The sequence below is a fragment of the Colobus angolensis genome, unplaced genomic scaffold (genome assembly GCF_000951035.1).
Source record: "Colobus angolensis palliatus isolate OR3802 unplaced genomic scaffold, Cang.pa_1.0 Scaffold413, whole genome shotgun sequence".
NCBI lineage: Eukaryota > Metazoa > Chordata > Mammalia > Primates > Cercopithecidae > Colobus > Colobus angolensis.
The window spans coordinates 994,932-1,014,689 of record NW_012117522.1 but is presented as its reverse complement, the minus strand read 5'-3'; the positions used below and the strand labels follow the sequence as shown (position 1 = coordinate 1,014,689).

The 19,758-nt window shown below is 38.3% G+C and overlaps 1 protein-coding gene and 1 long non-coding RNA gene across 2 annotated transcripts in view; one reads left to right on the top strand and one right to left on the bottom strand.

Moving 5' to 3' along the window:
• Positions 1-6,339, bottom strand: part of LOC105521937 — a 55,188-nt gene extending 48,849 nt beyond the window's left edge. Inside the window, exon 1 of the long non-coding RNA XR_001003364.1 lies at positions 5,492-6,339. This is a non-coding gene — a long non-coding RNA (uncharacterized LOC105521937). The remainder of the gene's footprint in view (positions 1-5,491) is intronic.
• BRE (brain and reproductive organ-expressed (TNFRSF1A modulator)) overlaps positions 1-19,758 on the top strand; it is a 457,102-nt gene that overhangs the window by 318,070 nt on the left and 119,274 nt on the right. The gene's annotated exons all lie outside the window — the stretch shown is intronic.

Genomic DNA, 19,758 nt, shown 5'->3' with positions numbered 1-19,758 from the left:
TGATCCTCCTGCCTCGGCCTCCCAAAGTGCTGAGTTTACAGGCGTGAGCCACCGTACCCGGCCTCTATGGTTTTTCTAATGGGGAAAGGGAGGGGAGGAAATTTTGGTAATAACCAAGGATCCGTGTCCTGCGTTCCATTTTTTAAACAGTAGTACGTTATTGTGTTGTATTAAAGTGTTTTCTAATTTTTTTTAGGATTTGACTATAAGGAAATAAATTCTAGTATGCCACATGATAGCAGAAATAAACAAGCTGTCAGATTTTGGAAATGAATATGAATTTCATTTTCTTTGGTCCTAATACCACATAATGATTGTTTTTATACAAAAATACCATATGGCTAATGTGGACCCAATCTCCTCAACATTTGTTTGCTGCCTTACACACACACACTTATATTTATATTTCTTTTTTTATATATGGATCTTCAAGTGGGATGCCAAGAGAGATGATATTTTTGGAGAAGTCAGTGCGCACTCAAAGAGGGTATGAACCCGATCTAGGTGTTACATGGTGCCCTAATACTCTGCATGCATAAGAAGAAACCTTTTGTTTGTGGCCTTAGTTGTCACCGAGAGACCATTGTTAATTTTGCTTAAAAGCTCTTCTGTTGTGTTTAGCTGGCTTTTTAATATAAAGGAAAGAAAAAAATAAAGAACAAGCTTGGCCAAACTCTTAACATTTGGCTGTATCAGGAGTCTCATCTCCACTTCGTAGCCTCAACTAAGCCTTCACAACCTCTTGCCAGAGATTTCTTAAGTATTAAGACTTATAAAGACGCTGGCAAGAAACTGCAGTGCATCAGCAGGAACAGGTTGCAAAATGAAGATAAAGCCTCTGGCAACACACAGGAGGATTAATAGAAGCCAGGCCATGAAACAGAGATGAAGCCCTGAATGGTGAAAGATCACTGAGGCCACAGTACAGATACAGAGCCGGGTGTTCCGTCATTTGAGGAATCATGTGGGGTGAGCCACGGGGCCCAGCTGGCCAGGGGAACAGTTGGGAACTGCAGGTCAGGAGCATCCTTTGCCAGAGGAAGTTAAAAGCTTTTAGAACTGGGAGTGCTCAGAGATCCCAGAACAATCTCTAGATGCAATTCACACCTCCACTCTGATAAGGATTGTGAGACCAGATGGAAAAGCACTACTGGGTCAGAGAGTGAAAATAAATCCTAGAGAAGATGCCAGAAAGATTTGGTTAAGCACTACTTAATGGAATAAAATTTGTGACCGGGGTACTTACTGTGTTCCTAATGTTGGATTATTTTAGTCTTGCTCTATTAGTAGTCCTCAACTTTGAACCCAGCCTATCTCCCTTCCTGTCTCTTCCCACATCCCATTGAGTCCCCTTTTCCTGGAGCTTCCCCCTCCTGCTTCCCTCCCATGCCCCTTCCCCTTCTCTGTCTTCTCTCTCTTCCTCCCATTTAAAATGTTACTTTTTCTCAATAGCTTTATCAAGGACTACTTTCCTATAATGTTGAGTAAGAAATTCCCCAAAGAAGAGAAAAATCTACTTTAATTCCAGCATCTAGTTGCCTCAGAAACAGCTGGGTAAATTGGACTTACCCAAGTTGGACTTAGTAATGTTGCTCTAGTTTATGCGATGGGAACGTTTTAGTTGGGGCTTTTGTTCATTCAGCACATGCAGCTGGGGGAGGAAATGGCATTATTTAACTTGTCCATAGTGTATCTTTAAATATGAAAAAGAAATAGAACCTATGAATACAAATAATCAGGACTCTCATCCTTTCTTTAGACTTAAAAAGAGAGAAAGCAAAGACTCAAGTAAACATCTTCAACAGGTGGTACAGTGTAAAAAGGCTGTAAAACATTGCCACAAGGATCTATGCCTTGAGTGCTTCAATCGCAGGGAATATTCCTCCCATGTTTCACTGCAGTTGATTAGGGCAGGGCACCACATGGATTTTGTACCTTAACCTCACGTGTGTCCTCACACCCCCCCACAGAAAGAATGCCTTCCTACTGATGAATCATTCTGGGGCACGTCCCCTCTTGTGTGTAGGGTAAGAATGTGCCAAAATTAAGACGTACTAGAATTGATAAAGCCAAAGTGAAGTGTCAGAGTGAGCTAAGGTGACAGGTTGTACCTTGACCTTTATAATGAATTCACTTAGTTTACTTCTTTAGGCCTCTCTGAATATGTTCGGCCTTGTATTTTAGGATCTGCATTTCTCATTTCAAAGCATGTATCAATTAATTCTATAAGAAAAGGATTCACTTTACTGCTGAGAAACAGTTGTGATCTTCTCTAGTAGTTAGAAAACTCAATTCAGATCACCATCATCCCACAGCTTATTTTATTCCATTTAGCTACATATGTCAATCATGAATTTTCGGAAGACCCTCATGGATGAGTACCAAATAATTCCTTCAAGTGGTTTTCTACTTTTTTGTGTGAGGGTGGGTGTCTCTGGCACCTTGGGTTAGAGAGTTGAATTCATCATACTGGTTAATTGATAGCACATTGTCATCACCACCAGTGTGTACATGGCTCTGCTTTTGTTTTCATCTTTTTACTTTTTCATCTTCCATCTTCACTCTTCCCATTCCCATTAACAATGTTCTTACTTATTTGTATGCCCGTAAAAATATAGTGGGTTGTTTTGTGGCCTTTACGTAAGAGATGTTTTTCATTTGCATGCGGGATGTACTAAGGTTCTCGTTCTGTTTCTTATATTCACTTGACTTTATGCTTTTAAGAGCTTTCCTTTTACATTTAGGTTGTTGAACCTGATTGCCGTGTGGGGTTCCATAGCAGGTATCCACCACACTCTTCTTTCCATTCCCATGGTAATAAGCAGCCCAGTTTTCTTAGCTTGCCAGGGTGAACATCCTTAGCGCACTGCCAGATTGCCCTTCCGGAAAGGCTGCGCCAGTTTAGAATCCCACCGGCAGCGCTTGCCAATGCTTGTCCTCCTGCATCCTTGCCAATACTTTGTATTACCCAAATTTTTATCACTTTTGCCAATCATTACGATATCTTGCTTTAATTTGTATTTCTCTGATTACTGGTAGGCTGATCATTGTTTATTTGCTTTTATCCATTTAAGCTTCCCCTTCTGTTTTTTTAACCCATTTTTACATTTGTTTCTTATTTGTTGGAGTTACATATTCTGATACTAATCTTTTATTTGAGTCTTTGTTATTATCTTCTCCCTATAAGTTACCAGTCTGTTCATTTTGTCTGTAATGTCCATCTTTGAACAGAAATCCTTACTATTTATCCTACTTAAATTTTTGGAGCTTTCTACAGAAAAATGTAATTTTGTATTTGCATTAAGCTAGAGGCTGGCAATAGATGGTATGAAAATGTGATGTTTAGGCCAAGACCTCAGAGAATTCCAGAACCGTTCTGATCTCTGAAACAGAAGCAGTATTGCAGAGTGCATTTTCTGCAAACCTTCAGGAGAAGTGTAAGCACAGGGGACTCAACAGTTACCCACAGTTTGTGCTACCCACAGTTTGTGCCAGCACTGGAGTCATTTGTGGGGACTATCTTGGCTCTTTGGCCTATCTTTTCTCAACATGCTTAGGACAAGGTCATTTCAAATGCCCAGATAAGTGCAGAGAAATCGGTCATTAAATTCTAAGTCAGCCCGAAGTTTCACTCGGTGGGAAATTTTTGAATATAAATATCTTGTGTTACCATATAATGGTTGTGACTTATAGTTTTAGCAAACCTTTATTGAGTGCTTACTACGTATCAGGTATGTTCTAAGAGCTCTACATTTATTATCTCATTCCGTCTATGCATCAACCTTATCAGGTAGTTATGACAGAAGTAATATTTTGAATTCACCAAATCCCATTTCATATTCCTCCATTCTGGACACATAGAAAACAATACCTCACAGCCCCCCTATATGGGCCTGGACTTTGCATGTAACTAATTCTTGTCAGTGATATACGAGCAGAGTTGACAGTGTCACTTTCAGTAAAAAAGTTTTTTTTTAACTTTGGTTAAAAAATAAAAATTAAAAAAAAACCTTCTTATTAAAATCAGATTCTGCTGTCCTTTTTTATTTTTTTTGGCCAACTTGGATCACTGGGTCATTGAAGACAACTGCCCTAGATGGTCATTCATGCACGTAGCTGACTTTCCATGATTTATTGTCATAATAAGACACTCTACCATTGATATTGGAAAAGAGGGGCATTTGTTACTGCAGCATTGCCTAACCTAGCTAGCCTAACTAATAAAGTAAGTAAGTATGGCTGGACGTCGTGGCTCACGCCTGTAAATCCCAGCACTTTGGGAGGCCAAGGCGGGCGAATCACGAGGTCAAGAGATCAAGACCATCCTGGCCAACGTGGTAAAACCCCATCTCTACTAAAAATACAAAAAAAATTAGCTGGGCATGGTGGCATACACCTGTGGTTCCAGCTACTCGGGAGGCTGAGGCAGAAGAGTCGCTTGAACCCGGGAGGCAGAGGTTGCAGTGAGCCGAGATTGCGCCACTGCGCTCCAGCCTGGTGACAGAACAAGACTCCATCTCAAAAATAAAAATAAAATAAAAAATAATGTAAGTACTATTATTACCCCTACTTTACAGATGAAGAAAGCACAGGGAGATTAACTTGCCCAAGTTCCTTACAATGTATGTCTGATACCAGAGCCCACCATTTGAGCTTCAGTGCAGCTCTTCCTATGAAATTAATATGGTCTTAAATCTAAGCTCCCAAACCTTCTGTGGAGTATGGAGTAAAGCTGAGTAACTTTGCTTGTTTTAATTAAATAGTCATTAGCAATCTATGATGTTTATGTATATCTGACTTACAGCAATAATGGATGAATAGAAATTTATTTCTCCTAAAGAGCACTAGAATAATTTGGCTAGTTCTAGAGGAGTAAATGCTTTTATCAATACTTAAGCTTTTAAAATACTAAAAATTCTGTTGCTGGCTTGCTTTTCAAATTAGTTTGTTCAAATTATTCCATTTGTTTAAATTATTCCGTGGAAAAATCAAGTGGGACTTAGGAAGGCTTTTGTATAGGACTGACATTGAAGGAAGGATAAAATCTTGAAGGCTGGAGGGGTTTCCATGTAAAGGGGCCTACAATGAGCAAATGTGCTTATTTTCCAGTATTTATTGAGCACCCACTATATACCAATCACTCTTTTGGGTGCTTGGAATATGTATTTGAACAACATAGGCAAAGATCTGTGTTTTTGTGATACCTATATTCTAGCAAAGGTAGGAAAGGATAGGACAGTTATTTGCAAAGCTGCCAGGTTTCCATAGAGGAAATAAAGCTCAAAAATAAACAGGTACCCTTGGGAACCTGAATGCCAGCCTGAGGAATTTGTGTGCAATTCAGCAAGAAGTAGAGAGCCAGGAGACTTCTGCAAAGTGGTGGTACCATGATCCGAGCTATGGCCTAAGACTCTCCATTAGACAAACAGAATTCGGGAATATTAGAGTGATCAGGAATGGAGAATTAAACATCAACCACAATTGCCCATACCTTTTCTGAGGCTTAGTTTTTCTTCCGGGTTCTTGATGGTGGTGACGATGATACTGACTGATGAGGTGATGAGCAGAGGCTGAAACCCCAGCAGTGCTCCACTTGCCCAGCTGCTCTTCTGGCCAAGTCTTGTGTCTTTCCTTTGGCAGATTCCTCCATCCAGAGGAAGGGGCATCTGTTTATAATCTATCTTCCAGGGGTGACATCTTTTATAATTTGCACAAAGGTTCTTTATATGCCTGCAGCAGCCCTGATTAAATGGCAGTACTAGGATTTAACCCCAGTCCTACCTATGAACCTGTGTGATTTTGCCAGTGTTTACTACTATTACAACATTATTTGCCACTAACCTTACAAGTCCTTGCCAGTGTTTAGTACCATTACAACAACTACTCCCCCTACTACTGCTGCTGCTATAATGAAGGAGGAGAGGGAAAGAATAGCATCTGACATTCTTTGAGTGCTGGCTATGTGCCAAGCACAGTATTCAGTTATTTACATGCATTATTTCATTTAATCATCACAGTCTCCCTGTGAGATAGGTACTGTTACTATCTCACCAAGTGACAGAATAGGAATTGAAGCCAGTGGTTCAGACTCCAAGTCTCAGGACTTAACCACTACACTAGTATCTTCCCTGAATACTTAAGGATGAAATATCTTAGAAAACAAAACTGCTGCTCTATTAGAAGTCACATAAAACTGTAAAAATTATTTAAAGCAACAAACTTGAGACCAGGTACGGTAACTCACACCTGTAATGCCAGCACTTTGGGAGGCCAAGGTGGGAGAATTGCTTGAGTTCAGGAGTTCAAGACCAGCCTGGGCAACATAGCAAGACCTCATCTCTACTTAAAAAAAAAAAAAAAAAAAAAAATCCTACGATGATGCTTCTAGGTAAAACAATGACAACAACATTAGCTGGGAGTGATAACATGCACCTATAGTCCCAGCTACTCAGGGGGCTGAGGTGGGAAAATCACCTGAGCCCAGGGAAGTGGAGGCCACAGTGAGTCATGATTGCACCACTGGACACCAGCCTGGATGACAGCAACACCCTGTCTCAAAAAATAAATAAAAATAAAGCATCCAACTTGAGCAAGGAATAGCATCAATCCAGGACCTTGTCATAGGAGGTGCTCAAAAAAAGGTTTAACTTGATTTGCACAGGTAAACATTTGGAATGTTGTCACTTGAGGGGAAAAAAAGTAAGGCTAAATCAGAGAATATGATTAAAATAAATATTTTTGTGAACATTTTGATGGTTATTTCTGGATACTCCCAAAGGATTTTAAGTTTGATTGGATAGCCTGTTAATCAGATCTAATTTCACTTCTTTTAAAAATACAGGTATGTCTAGTTCACTGTTAATTACTGGTGTGCTTCTCTGTGAATTAGGACCCTAAGTTTTGCTGTTGTTTTTATTTTTGTTTCATTTTGTTTCTTTCCTTCACAAATAGAAAAAGAGAGAGAGAATACATACATACAAAGAGAGAATACTTATTTCCTAAGCATTTCATCGAGAATTGTGAGGGGGAGGGTGTTGAAGGCTGTGTGTGTGTGTGTGTGTGTGTGTATGCATGCACACACACTTTTGAGAGTGGGGTCGATCACCTGCAGCAGATTTCACTGTGCTGTGATAGGAAGATACTTTCAGGCAGGTCATTAGCTCCTGGTACTGTCTTCTAGGGCTAATGCAGGTCCAGGACAGCCTGGCTGCAGTCAGAGTGACCTGGAGTAGGACAGAGGGATCCCAGCTCAAAATGTTGTGTCTATAACAGGCTGTTGATGTTTATGAAATGTTTCCTAACTGGATATTGCTGTAAAAGAAAAAAGAAAGCTAGATTGTCGAGTTTAATTTGTAAGTTCTGTAGGACAGTGGTTTGGAGAACTTGAAAATTTTTGTTGTTGTTTATTTACAGAAAGATTCTAACCTGAGTTTGCACAACTTAGAATCAGAACCCAGCCTGATGGGACTGCCTGCTGACCCGGTCTTTCCCACATCCAGAAGGGGTCCCCTGAGGCACTGCCTCTAGGCAAATTCTTCCTTTATTGTACCTTTCCTACAATTTGTTTCTTTCCTTTCTTCCTTCCCTCCTTCGTTCCCTTCTGTCCTCCTTCCTTTCTTCCTTCCCTCCCTCCCTCCCTCCGTTCCTCTTTCTTTCCTTTCTTTTCTTTCCTTTCTCTTGCACACCTGCGTGAGTGCTCACACTTTTCTCGTATTTTTCAGATCATCATGTGTAAGTTCCTGAACAGTTCTAGCTTACTAACAGTTGTAGCCTCTGAGTACATACATAGGATTTCACAAATCTTCCTAGGTGAGCAGGGGCTCTGGAGTTGCCAAGTGGGGAGATGGAATGGCAACCTATGACATGTATCTAAATGCCCCAGTCCCTGGTGAACAGCTGTAGGTTTCACCCCTCTTTCTTCTTTCTTCCTTGGCGCTCTTTCTCCCTGGAAATTGGAAGCATGAGCAAGTTGTTCTAGTCCCAACTCTGCCTTCAGGCTTGGTGTTCTCAGGCAACTCTTTTAATCTGGCTGGGCCTCAGTTGCCTGAAATGTACAGTGAGGCTAAATTAGGTCTGAGGGTCCCTAGCAAATTATTTGCAACAATACAACTTTTGATATTCATGGCCAGCTCACTTATTCACAGTTGCTGTCATTCCTCATTTCCGCAGCTTAGAGACCCTTCACTGGCTAACGGTGGGCAAAAGCTAGGAGTGTATGTCCGTAGCAGAAGTCAACATCTCTCTCAGGCTCCTGATTCTTCCTTAGAGTGGAGGTGGAGTGGGGATGAAGATTATTTGGTTTACCTCTGAGCTCATGTTTTCTATAGTAGCTGCACTAGGTGGAGAAGGTTATGATTACCTATTAGCAATCTGCTAGGATTGTCATCTCACAAATTGGAGGTGGGGACTTTGGCGATAATAGAGACTTTGGACTTTAGCCTGACCTTCAGATTCCCTGTGGAAGGTGTGGCCTGAGGCAAAAGGGTTACCTTGATAAGGAACAGTAATAATTTTTATATTTCTGGACACTGAATTATAAGCATTGCTAACTGAGGGGGCAGAGGGGAGGCCTGCCGGATCAGTAGACTGTGACGTATATGCTGGAAATGTACGGTTTTGTTGTCATGTTACTCATCCATTCAGCATGCATTCACTGGACACCCATGTGTCAGACACTCGTGCAGCCATTGAGAGTTCTTTATTCCTCAGGGCCAGTACTAAAGACTGTATGCTTTTTCTTACATATTTGGCTTGCAGTTAGTTTCCTGCCATTAGGAGACAGTGGTTTTGTTGATGATGCTATATGATTCAGTCCTAGGGATTGAGATATAGACATGTTTTACCTGGGAGGGAGATTCTAGGAGATTTTTCCTTTTTGGAAATAAAATTATTTAGTAAAATAATCTTAAACTCTAAGATTAGATAAAAATATTTTAAATAATTAATATAGAGAGAAATCTAAAAAAAAGAAAGCAAAGGTCTAGGTATAATTAGGTACCTTACTCACACACCCTTAACTGTTCTAATTGTTAACCTGTGATTCCATTCCCATTGTGTCTAAAAGAGGAACTCTCCATTCTTTTTGCACTTCCTTCCTTGAATGTAGAAATCCCTGGGCTTATATATGGCTCACTGGCACTGTGGCTTCCCTTACATCTTTTCATCTTTTCACTACTTAGCCTCTTGAAAAAGAACAGCCTGCAAGGGAAGGCCTATTCTTCCTGGTTCTCCCTGCTCTCTTGCTTTTTATTAATTTATAAGGTATTCAGTACCTATTATGTGCCTGGGATGGAGCCTGGTCCTATAACTTGGAGAATAAATAGGAAAGACACGTTTGTGCCCATGAGCTGCTCACAATCTAGGGAGGGAAAACAACATACGAAGTGCCAAACTATGCTACACTACTGCAAGTTTTGAGTGTGGCGTACCAGAAGAATAGAAGAGAGTGCTTGTAACTTCCTGAAAGGCTAGGCTGTAGAGTTTTCATCAAGGTACGGTGATGGTTAAGCTAAGTATTAAAAAAGGCCTTAGAGTCTCATTTGGCAAAGGTGGTACCAGGATATAGTATTTCACCTTCACAGCTTAAGAGAAAGATGCCAAAAGCATGTGCTCCAGGGATTTTGGTTTTCAATGATAAAAGAATCATTTTCTGTTTTTCCCCTTAAAAGAGAAAGCATTATACAATGCAAGAGAAACGAAAAGCAAGGGCAAACAAGCCTCCCTCCTCCAAATAGTGCCAACGGAAGGTCCTGGATTAGGTGTTCCATGAAACTGAAGTACAGTAGCAAAGCTGTCATGAAATGCTTTTGGTCAGTCCCTTAAAAATGAATCTCCAAAAGAATAGTGGATAAGAGTGTTTCCTCAGGGCAGATTTCTTGAAATGATTATATTTCTTCTAAACAAAACATTTTAAACATTTGAGCAGAACACTTAACAGAAATTTTGGAACAGAAAAATAAAGTTATTTCATCCCAGTGTTAACTCTTAATTCCTTATGCAAGTAAAGGCCAGTGGTAAAGACAATTCAAATATTTTAAATCTGATTTCAGAATGCGATCTGTATGATTTGATTCTTTAAGTGTATCATATACTTTTCTTGGATCATTAAAATGAGTTCGTATTCCCTGAGCAAATAGTTGCCAAAATCAGAAGGGACACAGAATTTCATGTCATCCTGATTTCCCATTGGTTCCCAAAAAAGAGAGCTATCAGTTAGGTTTTGAAAACTCTAGACTCCAAGAGATCAACTGCTGCTTTTATGTTGAGTTAGGTTGGTACTTAAAATTAATTTTTTGATTCACAGTTTTTAAGCATACATAGAACAAGAGAACATAGTATAATGGACCCCAGATAGTCATTCTGAATATTAAACAACATTTGGTCATACTTATCCATGTATTGTTCCTTCTTTATTATCTTTTTTTTTTTTTTTTTTTTGAGAAAGAGTTTCGTTCTTGTCGCCCAGGCTGGAGTACAGTGGCATGATCTCGGATCACTGCAACTTCTGCCTCCTGGGTTCAAGCAAATCTCCTGCCTCAGCCTCCCGAGTAGCTGGGATTACAGGCGTCTGCCACCATGCCCAGCTAATTTTTTGTATTTTTAGTAGAGACAGGGTTTCACCATGTTCGCCAGGATGCTCTCGAACTCCTGACCTCAGGTGATCCACCCATCTTGGCCTCCCAAAGTTCTGCCATTACAGGTGTGAGCCTTCTTTTCTTTTTCTTTGGAAGGGGGCCTATAATATTATATTAAATCCAATCACAGACATTGCCATTTCACTTAAAATGTTCCCATATGTCTTTAAAAAATAAAGAAAAATTTTGTATCACAATACTGATATTTTATATATAACAAAGTTACCAGTAATTCTTTTTTTTTTTTTGAGACGGAGTCTCGCTCTGTCGCCCAGGCTAGTGTGCAATGGCCAGATCTCAGCTCACTGCAAGCTCCGCCTCCATTACCAGTAATTCTTTACTGCCATTTAACTCAGTATACATTTATATTTCCTCATTTGTCTCAAGTGTCTTTTTATAGTGGTTGGTTTGTTCAAATCAGGATTCAAATAATTTATAGCATTAGATTTTTTTTCCCCATAAGTCTCTTAATCTAGAACAGTCCTCCTCACCCTTTTGCTATTTTTCTTTCCTATAAAATTGACTTGTTGAGGAAACCAGATCAGTTGTCCAGTAGAATGTCCTATATTCTAGAAGTATCTGCCTACTTTCTCATGATGGTATTTAACTTATTCTATCCTCTGTATTTCCTGTTAAGTTGGAATAGCTTCAGATATTTGCACATCATTTTGGCCATTTTTAAAGGAAATATAAACATTTTACAAATTTCATTTCAGCCATTCATTTATTCAACATTTGAGTGCCTCCTATGCACCAGGCACTGTTCTAGGTTCTAGGTTCATTGGGCTATGCTTTGTTTTCCTAGCAGTTCTTTTGTTCTAGAGGAATTGCACACTTGTTTTTTAATTTAGGTTTTTTCATCCATAATACATTCTCATGATTCAAATATTAGTAATTATAAAGGAGATATAGTGAAGTCTCTTTTTCACCCTCTGCCTCATCAGATCAAGTCCCAAATAATTATATTTTAAGTTTCTTGTGTCCTTTGGAATTTTTTTCCTACATTTATCAGATAATAGAAGCATGTGTTCTAAAAATATAATATTTCTAGTTTATCTTTAGCATCAACATTAAAAGTAGTTTTTAAGGCCAGGGTCAATTGATAAGTATATATTCTTTTTATCCTTGAAACTAATCCTTCCTTATCTCCTGCTCCCGACCCCTTCATTTTTGGGCAAATGATAGTAGTTCAATTTTTAATGTAAAATAGTAGAGATTTTTATTCTAGAAAACATTGTCCAATATCAGGTGACACTTATCAGTGTTATTGACAATGCTGTTAAAATGAGAAGTATTAGAACTGTGTTCCTGAAATCATAAAATCTTAGTGAGTATTGTAATTCTTAGAACTTTTAATTTGAACTATAGCCCAAGAGGCCTACCAAAAGATGCTAGGCAATTATTAATCTTTTATTGCTGGGTGCAGTGGCTCACACCTATAATCCCAGCACTTTGGGAGGCCAAGGTGGGTGGATAATTTGAGCCCAGCCAGGAGTTTGAGACCAGCCTGTGCAACATAGTGAGATCCTGTCTCTACAAATAAAAAAATACAAATATTACCTGTGTGTGTTGGCACGCACCTGTGGTCCCAGCTACTCAGCAGGCTGAAGTATGAGGATCACTTGAGCCCAGGACGTGGAGGTTGCTGTGAGCCCAGATCGTGCTACTGCACTCCACCTGGGTGACAGAACGAGACCCTGTCTCCAAAAAAAAAAAAAACTTAAAAAAAATTAAGCTTTTATACGGAGATGTCTATTTGGGAACCTGATAAGAAACTGAACACTAAAGAAGCTACTAAGAACTCAGTGGATACTGTATAGGAGCTTTCTTGATCTACAGAGGTAGTTTGCATAAGAAATAGAGGCGTTTCCCTACTGTTTTTGAGACATACATGCAAATTGTTAGAAATAATGGAATTTCAATAACTTAATATAGAGTAACATAGAGCATTTAGTGAGACCAAGAGGGGGAATGCTGTATTATATTGAGAAAAGGGGGAGTATATTATATTAATAAGGAATATAATTAATTTATTGCCAGATCAGGCCTAATTAACTTCTACTAATTATTTAAATTTTGCTTTACTTTATTAAAATATGCTTATATCCCATTTCTTTTTTAAAGGTGAAGTTAAGATGTATATTATAGGATTAAAAAATAGTAATAGACGTGGAACATCAGAATTAAAATACATTTTTGGTTTATTTACATTTCTAATGTAAGCACTCTAAGTTTTTATTGTTGTTTCTTTCTTTTTTGGAACCCATGCTTGGTTCTATCATCGATTGCTTAGATATAAAAAGCCACTTTTTTTTATCTGTAAAAGGAAACAAGGAGATGAAATTTACTTGATTTTCTATGTTTTTTAAAAGTACTCTAGAAAATACTTTTTTTTCTAGAGTAAAGGAGAATATCCATTACTAGAACTTTAACTTGCTTTAAAAAAAAAAAAAAAAAACTTTTTATTTTGAAATAAAGACATGAAGTTAGCAGAAATGGTGCAAAGAGTCTTATGCATCCTTCACCTGGTTCCCTCATTGGTGGTGTTTTATATGACTGTCGTGCAATAATCAGAATCAGGAAATTGACATTGGCATGTTACTGCTAACTAGACTAGACCTTAGTCAGTTTTCATCATCTTTTTAACCTGCATTCACATGTGTGTATGTGTATGTGTGTGCATGTGTGTGTGTAGCTTAGTGCAATTTAATCTGATATATAGACTCATGAAAACACCATCACAATCATGATACAGAACTGTTCTATCACCACAAAAGAAGTCTCTTGTGCTGCCTGTTTGTATTTGCATTATGTTTAGGTATTTCTTTTTATTTTTTGAGAGCAAATAAAAATGATACTGCATTTTTAATTTTGATTTCCATGTGTTCATTGCTGGTATATAGTAATACAATTAACTTTTGTGTGTTGATTTTGTGTCCAACAACCTTGTTAATCTTGTGTTCATGAGAATAGTTCTGTGAGTGTTTTTATAGATTCCTTGGAATTTTCTACATAAACAATCATGTCTTACACAAATAAGGACCATTTTATTTTTTCCTTTCTGATGCATGTATGCCTTTTTTCTTGTCTTATTGCATTGGCTAAGACTTCCAATACCATTTTGAATAAGAGTGGTGACAGCAGACATTCTTGCCTTGTTCCCAGTCCTAGGTGGGGAAACATTTATTTAGTCTTTTTGTCATTAAATATTATGTATGCTGTAAGATTTTTGTTGATGTTCTTTATCAACTGGAGTAAGTTCCTCTCTATTCCTAGTTTGCTGAAGTTTTTGTTTTTTGTTTTTTTAAATCACAAATTGTGTTGGATTTTGTGAAATGCTTTTTCTGATAATGCTAATGCAATTTGGCAAGTGAAATTTTTCCTGTAACTGTTGCCCTCCCCATGCACTCCTTGTAGGCCCCATATTGCCAGTGCTTAAATATGATAAAAGGAGAAAGATTCCAGATAAAGCAATTTGGGATATGAATTCATATTATTGTATGTTAATTCTATATCGATGAATGTCAAGCAGAATTGATTATATACTGCTAACTAGACTAGACCTTATTCAGTTTTCACCATCTTTTCCACTGCATTTATGTGTGTGTATGTGTGTGTGTGTGTGTAGCTTTGTACAATTTAATCCAATATATAGATTTGTGTAAGGTTCTAGATTTTGTAGTTCTTTCCTTTCTTAGTAATATTTATTGAGGTAGGTAGAGAGCAAGGGATTAGGAGTGTGCAGTTTGGAACCAGACTTTGTTCTAATGTGGCCTTTATCATTTACTAGTTATGTGGGACCTTAAGCAAATTCTTTAACTTGTCTAAGCCTCAGTTTCCTCAACTTTAAAATCGGGCTAAGAACCATCTAATGTTGTGAAGATTAAATGAGATAATGTATGTAAGATGCTTCATACATAATGGGCATTTAATATGTGTTAGCTGTTGTTGATGCAGCACTGATATGTTTAATAATTTATTAAACTCTCTTACATTCAAAGCATTCTGCTGGACATTTGGGATGACACAGGGTCATATGAAGTACATAATTCATTTTAGAGGAATGTGCCATTTAATTTTCAAATGTCTCATTGTTTGAATAAATGAATGAAAACTTTTTTCTCTTTGCACCCATCCAAGACCAGTCAGTCTTTGGTTTTTACCCTTCCACTCCTTCCCTTTGTCATTTATTTTCTCTTTCTCTCTCCTACCCCTTTCCCTCTCTCTTTCTCACTCCCTGTTTTTTAGGTAATAATCAAGCTGTCATAGGTGAACCGGTTTCTACCCCTCTGCTATTTTCTGCTCTCATGGGAGTTCCTCCTTCCCTTTCTCCCTCATTTTACTTTTTCAAGTTTTCATAGTTACCCTGTAACTGTATTTTAAGCCAGCTTTCCCTTTAATGTTTTCCATTTCGTTGAGGAACCTCAGGTAGCCCTTCCTCATGTTTTACTCTCCTGTTTCTGAGCCAAAAAGGACCATGATCTTGACTAAGCTCTCTCTGAGACACCTGAATCCAAAGTAATACTAATTTTTAAATTAATGACATTAACCTCCAAAAGCCTTGATGATGCCCGGAATTATTTAATAGAATCTTCACTAAATTTTCCACTTCTCTCTTAATTTTCTTCTAATTAAACTTTATTTTCTTCAAATAACAGTGTCATGATAAGTTAAAAGCTCTGACTTAATTTTTGTTTAATGGCTATATTTTAAAAGAACTTATTTCTATTATCTTCTCAGTGCAAGTGTATAGTATTTCTGCCACTTGATGAATTTTTAAGAAGCTTTCGTGTGTTGTCCTAAGAATCTAGCCACCTTTACAATATTATTTCTAGAGGAAAATGCATTCTGCAAACTTCTAACAAATAAGCCAACTCTAGTGGCCCCTCTTGTTGGTAAATTGGGTACTCCTGGTACTAAATGTTCCAACTTGTAGAGGATTGCAATTTTTGCAGGTATTTTAGAGAACCAAACCAGCCTGTAAGTGCAGTATTTAGTTCATCTTCCTTGGAATGAAAACCATCTAATTAGAGTTACCATGACAACTCTGTTTTCATGCAGTATAACAGACCTATTGATCTGAAGTTCAGGTTGATGGAACATGTGTACATGTTAGTGACAGAAGCCATCATCTAATATGATACAGTGTTGGCTGCATTTCCATCCTAGCTTATTTTCTACCTTATACAATCACAAGTATTTATTAAGCACCTATTGTGTACAGAGCTCATAGAAGCCCATGAAATATTCACCATAAGAAGAAAGAAACAGTTATAAAACCCTATCATGGACATAGAATAAAACCCCAGTAACTTACCCTGTCCTTTATAATCTGGCCTTTTCGTGGACATTTGACTCTTTCTTCTCCCACCTCCCCGACACCCACCACTTGGGCCACACTGACCCCTTTCTGTGTTTCAAACACTTCGGCCTCATTTCCACCTCAGGGCTTTTGTACTTCACATTCTGTCTGCCAGAAGGTCATTTCTCTACCTCTTTTCATGTTTGGCTCCACTTTATCATTTGAGTCTCAGTTTAAATTTATTTCCACAGAGAGACTTTCCCCGATTGCCCTAAAGTTGCCACCTGCCGTCTGCCCTCATCCATTGTCATGCTCTTTGACATTGTGATATTTCTGTTTCTTTCTTATATTATTATTGCATTGTCTCTTATTAGCATATAATTTCTACGACAGTAGGGTATGGCAATGTCTTGTTTACTGTCATATCTATTAATATTTGTTGAATGAATGAGTCATAGAGTGATTTAATATCATAATGGTCAAGAAAGGTTTCATGAATTGGCACTGATTTAAGTGCTTTGAAAGACTGTGGATATGGCTGGGTAGAAATAATGGTCAGAGGCATTTTATATGTGAGGAATAATCTATATTGAAAAGTACTATATGCGTCAGTTTGTTCAACAAGAGCATTTCTGAATATCCAGTTGCACTGTAAGGAAGGGACCACTTGGAGAGTGATTCTTTCATTTTTGCAGTAGCCCTGCGAACCTTATTATTATTCCCATTTCAGAGATAAGCAAACTGAGGCTTAGGGATATTTTAAACACCTTGCCCCAAAGGCAGTATACTAAGTGATGAAACTGAATTTCAAATCTACATTGCCAGTCCAATTCAGAGCAAGGGTGCTTAACCACCTCATTTTTCTGGTTCATTCACACTTCAGGTTAATTTTTGTTAGGATTTTATGTCATATCATGCCATATATCTCCATGCTTTTACCTGGGATGCTGACTTTCCTACTAGAAGTAAATTGCTTGATATTCAGTCTGTAGGTATTTATTGCTTGCCTACTGTGTGCAAGGTATTATCGCATGTTAACAGCATTAATTGAAAAAATCACCTAGCCAGTTACATACTGTGTTCAAGAAAATTAAACTCATTGAACTCATGTTTTCTTTCTTTGAAATTCTCTGTATCATGTAACAGTGGATCTAAAATTAACATAAAAATTTAAAGGATGGTTTACAAGGATTTTTGTGTAACTTTTTATGTTGCTATTTAAACTTAAAAGAGAAAAAGTTGCAAGAATAGAACAAGGAACTGTCTTACTCCTTTTACACAGATTCCCTAATTGTTTACACTTTGCCCCATTTGCCTTATCATTCTCTCTATGTATTTATATTTTTGTATCTGCTCATTTTTTTCCTAAACTATTTGAGAGTAAGTTGGGGCCACAGTGTACTTCACCCCTAAATGTTTCAGAATGTATTTCTTAAGAACATGGACATTCTCTTATATAACCACAGTGCAGTTATCAAGTCAGACAGTGTATCATTGACACAGTACTATTATCTTATTCACAGTCCATATTCTAATTTTGTCAGTTGTTTCAGTAATAACCCTGTTAGCTATTTTTTACCCTGGTCCAGGATCCAAGCCAGATCACAGATTGCCTTTAGCTGTCATGTCTCTTTTATTTTTTAAATCCAGAACAGTTTCTCAATCTTTATCTTTCTTGACCTTGACATTTTTGAAGAGTACATATTGGTCATTTTATTCTTTAATTTGGGTTCATTTGATGCTTCCTCATAATCGGATTTATGTGTGATATGATGTGTCTGTCCTGAGTAGAGCATATCAAAAGTCACATGATGTCAGTTTGTCTCAGGATTGGTGATGTTGACTTTGATCACCTGGTTAAGGTGGTGTCTCTGTGGTTTCTGCACTCTAATGTTACTAGTTTTCTCTTTAATAAGAACTCCGTGGAGTGATGTATTGAGACTATGTAAATGTCTTCCTCAGACTTTCACCCACTAGTTTTGACAGCCATTGATGATTCTCCAGCTGCATCTTTCTTCTACATTTATTAGTTGGCTTTCTACTGTAAAGAGCTTTCCTCGTTTATTTATTTATCCATTAACATATGTGTATCAGAGGGGATTTATTGATTCTGTTTTATTCAATGGGACACGCACCATTACTGTCATTATTTATTTTGCTGCATAAACAAAGCCTCATTTCATCATGTTTCCATCAAAAAACAGTTGTATTTTGAATGCTATATTAGATTTCTAGTGTCGCTGTAACCGATTACCACAAATTTAGCAGCTTAAACCCATGCTAATTGATTATCTTACACTTCTGTAGATCGGAAGTCCAGTGCAGAGCTCCTGCGGCTACAGTCAAGGTGCTAGTGGGCCGCATTCCTTTCCGGAGACTCTAGTGGAGAATCTGTTCCCTTACTGTTTCAGGTTGTTGAGAGAGTTCAGTCCCTTGCAGTCGCGGAACTGAGATCTGGTCCTTTGCGAAGGTCAGTTGAGCTTCTAGAGGCTGCTGACCTTATTTGGCTCATGGCCCCTTTCCTCCTTCAAGCCAGCTTTGGCAGGTCCAGTCCCTCTCATGCTTCAGGTTTTTCCTGCCTCTTCTGTCATCATATTTTTCTGGCTCACTCTCCTGTTTTCCTCTTCTACTTTTAAAGACTCGTGTCTAGATGGATTGAGAGCCCAACTAGATAATTCACGATAATCTCCTCATGTCGGGGTCCTTAGCCTTTATTACATCTCACCAAAGTCCCTTTAGCCATGTAGGGTAAAAAATTCATAGCTTCCAGAAATGAGGGTTTGGCAGCTTTGGGGAGCCATCATTCTGCCTACCACAAATGCCTACCTGTGTTCAAGGCTTGTGTTAGGAGCTTACTTATTTCTATTTAATCAGAAAAAAAAAAAAAAAAAATCGGGTAGAGGATTACAAGCAAAGAAACTTCAGTGAGAAATTGCTTTATGTTTAGTTAAAAGAAATAGGCTTGTAATCAAGAGTGGGGGCTGAGGAGATGATGTTGTAGTAACAGAGCCTCAGAAACGGTGCTTGAAGGTCGCTTGAGCCGTTGCGGAGCCAAGCAAGCACGTAGGGTTTAATGCTCAAGTGTCCCTGCTGCAAAATGAAGCTGTGCTGCTGCCGGCTGCAGGGACTTCAGGGAGAAAAATCAGGGCTGGTGAGAAAAATGATACTGAATGAGTTGTGACTGCATGCTCCTGTTTCCTGAATTTTGTCCCTCACTCGTCTCAGCACCTGGACCTGGTTCTGATGATGTGCTTTCACTCGCTAGTCACCGTTTCTTCCTTTGGTACCAAACAAGTTTGTGCAGTAAGATTGGATCTTGCAGTGTTATACACACCAGCAAAACGAACTGATTGTTGAAGCCCAGATGGTCTGTGGTGGGAGGCAGTGCGTGGCGCAGTGGTGGAATGTGTGGGTTCAGAAATTGGATGGCCTGGTTCAGTCCAGTGTCCACCATTTACTGGATGAGTTCTTTTGTGTCAGTTACTGAACCTCCCAAGCCTTACTGCTATTTGTACAATATATCAACCTTACAGGCCTTTTTTAAGGGTTAAATAAAGATAAATAGAAGAAGCTCTTAATATAATGCCTGGCTCATGGAAAATGTTCATTATGTGTTATCTGTTATTGATGTTCTTCTAAATAATAGTAGATTTTAGATCAATAACATAGAGTTCCATAGTCCTTGGGAATTAAAAAAGCTCAACTTCACAATCAAACTATGTTCTTATATACCTTAGTACCTCTCTCTCTCTCTCTCTCTCTCCCTCTCTATGTCTGTCTCTGTCTCTCATGTTACAAAAGTAATATGTGTCAGTTAACTTT